The sequence below is a fragment of the Gymnoscopelus braueri genome (assembly GCF_963280865.1).
Source record: "Gymnoscopelus braueri genome assembly, chromosome: 17".
Lineage (NCBI taxonomy): Eukaryota > Metazoa > Chordata > Actinopteri > Myctophiformes > Myctophidae > Gymnoscopelus > Gymnoscopelus braueri.
The window spans coordinates 29014656-29021505 of record NC_137617.1 but is presented as its reverse complement, the minus strand read 5'-3'; positions in this window follow the sequence as shown (position 1 = coordinate 29021505).

Sequence of the window (6850 nt, the reverse complement as noted above, 5' to 3'; positions counted from 1 at the left end):
ACTAACAGCTTCTAGAGTTCTGCAATGAAACACTCAAGGGAAATAAACAAACATCATTCTCCAATTGTTGTGTCATCCCCCATTCCCTAAGAAAAGATGATCTCCAGTTGCCAGAAAACTACTGGAATCACATTATCAACTATACTGCTTGAAAGATATATAACTCACTTCTTCCTTGTTGCCATCGTCTTGACTACGTTTTAACACAAATTGGTTGTAACACCCACGGCTTATCCATCTCTAGAGGAGATCTAAACATCATGAATTAAAAATCTCAAAAACCTTGACTTGCCATGATGATCTGGCCCTTACTGCTGATCGGCTCGACTGATGCACTTCTCACTTCATTGGAAGAGGCTGCTGGAAAGGTGCGCTTGATGCTTAATGCCAAAAAGACTATTCTCTTTTTTTTGTATCCTCAATTCCTACCCACACACAGTTGTGTGTTGTCACTGCTGTTGTATATCCTACTGATATCCTACTGACCTACTCATCTGCCAGTGAGGGGCCCACACTGGGAGGACGTAGAGAGCCTTCGTCTTACTCCTCCCGCCCAACACTCCCTGCTGACAGGTGAAAACAGGCTATTTTGCCAAATGTTCGCAGCCTCCATAGAATAGGGATGCTAGGGTTAGCGTGTTTAAGAAAGCGTAGACAGCCATAGCTTCTGCAGTGCTCATGCTAATACAAGATAAATATGTGACTACCACTACAAGCCCCATCTGGACAAGAAGACTTAAGCCCAGCATTGATTTAGTACCATCGTTATTGGCAGTTCCCCCATCCTTATCCTTCATCAGGATTCTGTTTGGCAGGCTGAGTGGACCAGCACCACCTGACCCCTGCCTGTCAATCTGGTGTTAGTGACGTGAATTGATGCACACTAGAGGATCAGATCTGATTCAAGTAATCAGATCTTTGTATTAGTGATCTGGGCTTTCGCAGGAAACTGAGGTTGTAAAATGAGGCTGAGATACCATACCACATGGATGTTCTCAACTATGGTATGGTTGAAGATAGCAACAATTTCTGGTTGACCCTCAACCTGCAAAGGAAGTGTAACTGCTAAACTGGGCTGAACTGATGGGGACCAGCGTGGGTCAGTGTGACAACCATTTCATGTATGAAATCATCTCCAATAATGTGAGGATATCAAAATCAAGTGATTTCAAAATGTCAATGTCAATTAGCCCTCCGTTTCATAATTTGAACAATATTCAGACAAATTAAACCCTATACTGTACTGTGTTGACTGGGGTTGCACAAGGTCTATCCTTGGCCCACTTATTTTCTCCCACAACACCAAATCTCTTTGTCGAAAATAGCCTATCTACAAGCTCACAACGCGTCACAACGCATTGCAACACGATGGGTTGTGAGCTTGTAAATCTGATATTTTCAGTGATTGTTTGCCTAATATGACATTCCTAGAATTGGGACACTAGGGTTCAAGTGTTAAGATATGTATTATAGTGCAGTCATCTTAGAATAGCTTGCTCTGTATGTACATGTAAAATACATGCACCATTTAACATCGAAGGGGCCTTTCAGATGCAAATGTTCATACCAACCCACACTTTAAATTAGATTCTACCATGTGTAGTGCTACTAATTCTAACCGTGAGCATCCCTGGGGGAGATCCATGACCTTTGCCAGCACTAACCAACAGGGCTAGTCAGAGGGATTCAACACAGCTGTCTGTCTCTGGGCCAGGACAAAAGAATGATCAATTATGGAGCTGATTTTTCCCCCTACATCTATAAAATTATACTGTGTCCTGAACCCTTGAACAACCCTTGGGAGTCATGGGAACAAGGAGCCATTCTAGCCATAAAGCTCATAATTACATTTACATTTTCTGAGTGATTTACTCCGATAGATATATACTTTACTATACCCATGATGGGAGACCCCTGTGCCCCATAAAATACTGATCACTGATGCAGAAATACCAGCAGGGGGCTCTATCCCCTTCTGATTCAGTTGGAGCTCTAATATCCTAAACTACACAAGCTGGGAGGTTCTTACTGTTGTCAGGTGAAAACATGTAATAGCTCCAGTTGTGATGGTTTTTCATGTTTTTACTTGAACTGAAGAATGGTACATATTCAAAGTCTTGTGAGCCTTGGATATACAAAGTAATTTGTAAAACAGTTTTAATCAAGTAATTTAAAACCCCCCACAGTTATGATGGAAAAACAGGTGTTTGTGCTTCATTCCCTGAAAGGTTGCCATTTGGGGGGAATGCAAGGTTTTCATCTGACTGTGGCATTTTACAAAAATTATCCAGATGGTCTCTGAGTCTGCTGTACCATTAGGCGCTGCCCCTGTACGTGCTCGCTCTATTGTAATGCATATATACACACAAGGTGCCTTTTAGACCTGAACCCGTTTTCTAAATCAGTATGCATCCCAATCAATCTGTGGACCTTTTATTGGCCTTGATCCACTGTTTAGTCGAGCGTGAGCAGAAATCTTTTGTAGCCATCAGGTTATTTGCCTCATGTCAGCACACGTGTGTAACAATTCAAGTCTCTATAGTGGTGTGACAGGACAACGGATTTCACCATCTGCCTGGCTGACCTTGATCAAACTTGAGAAATGCAAGTTCACTAAAGGTGCTGTGAGATAGTTCATAAGTCACTCAATAACACAAAATATGAGATCATGATATTTTCCATAATAGTGTCCATGTGTACAACAGTGCATGTCCTGTGTATGCACTATGCACGTGGGAAAAAGTGTGAGAGTGTGTGTGTGTGTGTGTGTGTGTGTGTGTGTGTGTGTGTGTGTGTGTGTGTGTGTGTGTGTGTGTGTGTGTGTGTGCGTGCGTGTGCGTGTGCGTGTGTGTGCGCGTGTGTGTGTGTTCGCTAGAACATGGGGATGAGACTGACCTTGCTGACCACTGCCGCCTCTTTTCTGGTGGCCAGACCGGGGCTGTGTTAACCTCAGAGTTGAGAGAGAAGGGGTCTTGACCCCTGGTCTTTTTCTTACTGGGGGAGGTCATTTTTGCTTTGGGTATAGAGTGGGCCAATTATCACAATTCTGTGTCGTCTGTCCCCCGAGTAACAGACTGTGGTTGTGAAGCAGGCTACAGATCTGTTACAGACCTGGCTGTTTCTTCAATAGTTTAGTGGTGGGACAGGAGTTTTTTTTTTTTTTGGTATAGCTAAGATCCATTTGGGTCCATTGTTACACTCTCATACATTAGTTAACAATGAGTGTAATCAGTAGAGAGTAGTTCTACTAATTGGCATTAGGGAAAAAAATGTTATACTAGATTTTTAGTTTTTCAACTTTGGGTACATGTATCCCTAGGGTTATTCGGAGGTACTGCACCGTGGGTACGTTAGTGGTGCGACTGCAGTGGTGTGTTTTCTTGTCTGTCCACTCCAGGGTACCACTCTCCTTCTCCCTCTGTGAGCTGCAGAGCGTGAGTGATTGAACAATCTACTCATCAGGGCTTGGCTGTTAAAAGCCTGGGGAAGAGTGCAGACAGGGCCAGTGGGCCATTCAGCAGTGAGAAACTGCAGTATTCTTCGACAAAACTAGTTGTGGGTGGTTACTACTCTTTTCAATGTATGTCCTTGGCACAACCGAGGTAATCCTCAAGTGTGGAGTTGTGTGTGTGTGCACACAGGTATTTGTGTCCTCCCCCTTTTTGTGTGTGTTTTGTCTGTTATGTTATGTTTGTCTTGTGTACCGGCTTATCTCTCATTCTACAGTAGTTTTATTCAGAACATAAGTGTTTGGTGGTTTTATTGTCATTCATTTATTGGGTTGTAAATGAATTCTTCTTTAGTTTGTACATTTGTTGTCCTTGACACCTAGTGTGATATGTGATGGTGTCACAGTGCTAGCCATTTGTCCTTAACAGACTCTTTCTTCTGAGAACTACATGTCCCAATGTCTGATGAAACTGATGAAAGAATAGGCCATGTGTAAAGTGTCTCCCGAGTATGACATAATAGCAAAATGGCCACTGTGTGAATACTGTAATTGCCAGCTGTACATGGTGTCACGTGCAAGGCAGGAGTGTTAGACCCAGATGCAGAACAGAATAGGCAGGAGAAGAACAAGTCTAATGCACAAAGATTCATTAACAAATAGTGAACAGAACACCATAACAACATCTGTTACCAAACAAGGTACAGAAGGAACTGGGGGTTTAAATACACACAGGACTAACTGGACACAGGTGAGAACCAAGGACAATTAACACATGATTGGCTGGAACAGAACAAGACACAGGTGAACTACAATTGCAAAGACATACTGGCGAGACAAGACAGGTAGCAACAACTAGGGCAGACAGGAAACACTAGGACAACACTATATAATAAAAGTACAAGGAGAACAGGAAACAATTGGAACGATACAACAGAAAGATACAAGGGGACAGATCCTGACACATGGATTCTCCATCCTACACAAGCAAGAAGCAAAGATTTGTAATCTTGATTTTTTATTCTTTAATAACATTTGGATATCATCCTGTAAGACATATCACATACTTACCAATGCTACAGTGACTCACAAAGTCACTATTGGAATCATACCCTTGCTGGCTTGTAATTCTGTGTCAGTTCTTTTATCTATAATATTATTGACAAGAGGTGAGACTTATCAATGGTTTTTCGTCATTGTTCAGAGCGTGGCCCATTGGCATCTGGGTAAACAGAAAACACTCTTCTTTGATAACAAACACTTGTGCTCACTCTTACTACACAAATACACCTAAAGGTCATTAACAGAGTGGAATGTTTGTGGAAAGGATTTCTGTCATGTTCTCAACGGCTAGTCTGAGAAGCGTGTGGCTTACAAATGGTTTCATCATCATATCCTGATTAAGTCTGATGCTGTTTCCACCAGGGGATGATAAGTCACAGTGGGTCCTCTCTGTAGGGATGGAAACAAATATTGACGCCACTGGGTGTCAGTGGTGGAAAGTAACTAAGTACATTTATTTACGTACTGTACTTAAGTACAATTTTGAGGTACTTTTACTTTACTGGAGTATTTCCAATTTTCAATACCTTTACTTCTACTCCACTACATCTCTCAGTACAATCAATATTGTACTTTTTACTCCACTACAACTATTAGAATACTTTAGTTACTAGTTACTTTGTAGGTTTGGATTATTATTACAAAACATACATTAACCTCTTCAGCCCTGTTTAAACTTTGGCTATTCGAAAATAGCCGATCTACAAGCTCAAAACGACATTTCAAAGTATTACTCTCTTTCGATATTGATTGATTCATGTAAGCAAATTTGGAACTAAATAAAACTTTTGTTTTAATACAGTAACTTTTCAAAACACCAGCACTAAAGGTCTACTTCCACACTGTGTGTTGTTGCTGCTTTGTCCTGTGCCATTTCAGTCTACTGTGTTTGTCATACAAGTTGAGCATTTGTTCTGGCCACCAAAGTAATTTATGACGTTATCATCATATATCTGGATTTCACTAACAAAATGACCTATTTTAATTCTTACCTCTGCACACTGCCAGGCACTGCCGTTTGACCACCACTCACTCAGAAAATGAGACAATTAAAAAAAATCTCTGCATGGGCAGACTAAGAACTCACTAAAAGTACAGAATAATTCATTTTATGACCTGGTTGGTCTTTGTAAGAGACAGACAGCTATGCAAACTGGGTTAAATATCATCAAAGACACTCAAAGACAGCTGCTACTGCACTGGCACGGGCACTTATGTATACTCTGTCACAGCTGTAGCTGCTGCTTTAAATGTATTGATATTTTCCTTAAACTGAAACGCAAACCGAATCGTATCTCTGGATTATGTTCGTCACGGTGTTTTCAGTGTCTATCTTAATACCCCAGCTAATTGTGAGCCAGACAGAGGGAGCCAGACACATTAAGGCTAAAGGGGAAATGAACCAGTCAGTGTCTGTTTATGTGGTTTCTGTTTTATTAACTTTCTCAAGCACTTAAACCCTACTTCATTATCCAGGGGTCACACAGGGGTCTTTTTGTCCCTCTATACCAAATCTCTTTGCCGAAAATAGCTAATCAACAGGATCACAATACGGTGAGACGTGTTATGATATTGTAGATCTATATTTTCACAGAATGTTCGCCCATTATGATGCGCCCAGAAAAGGGACGTTAGGGTTCATGTGGTTAATGCAACATACATGTATACAGTCAGTGACTGTATACATTGCTTCTGTGTGGGTTTTCCTATTGTCTATAATTGAAGAGGTGAGACTCCATGACACCATTGTTCAGAGCGTGGCCCATTGGCATCTAGGTAAATGGATAACACTCTTCTTTGACACACTTGTGCTCACTCTTGCTACACAAATACAGTACACCTATAGGTCATTAGCAGAGAGGAGGGGAATCTTTGTGGAAACTGGAAAGGATTTCTGCCATTCTGCCATGTTCTCAACGGGTAGTCTGTGAAGCGGCTTTACAATGGTCAAATTTGAACAATTCACCTTCGAAAAACTAGGGGCGTTTGGGTGGCATAGAGGTCAAATACTCTCCCACTACCGCAGAGACCTCGGTTGCCTCTGTCGTTGTTGGGCAACTGGCAGTGTTGCCGGTGAGGACTCATGTCCTTGTTGCTGCACTTTTCACTCTTGCTGTTTGGGGAGCCTGTTCAGAGGGGAGGGTAGTTGGGGGGACTAAATTGTGGAGCAAATGGGGGAAACACACACAAAAAAGAAAACTCTTTGGAAGAACTCCGGTGTAAACTGGCCTTAGGCTATATGGGTTTGTTCAAATCCTGTCCAAATTGAATTGGACCCAATAGACCCTTAAACACTTAAACCCTACCGTACATCCTTCATTGACTGTAGTAATTACATTA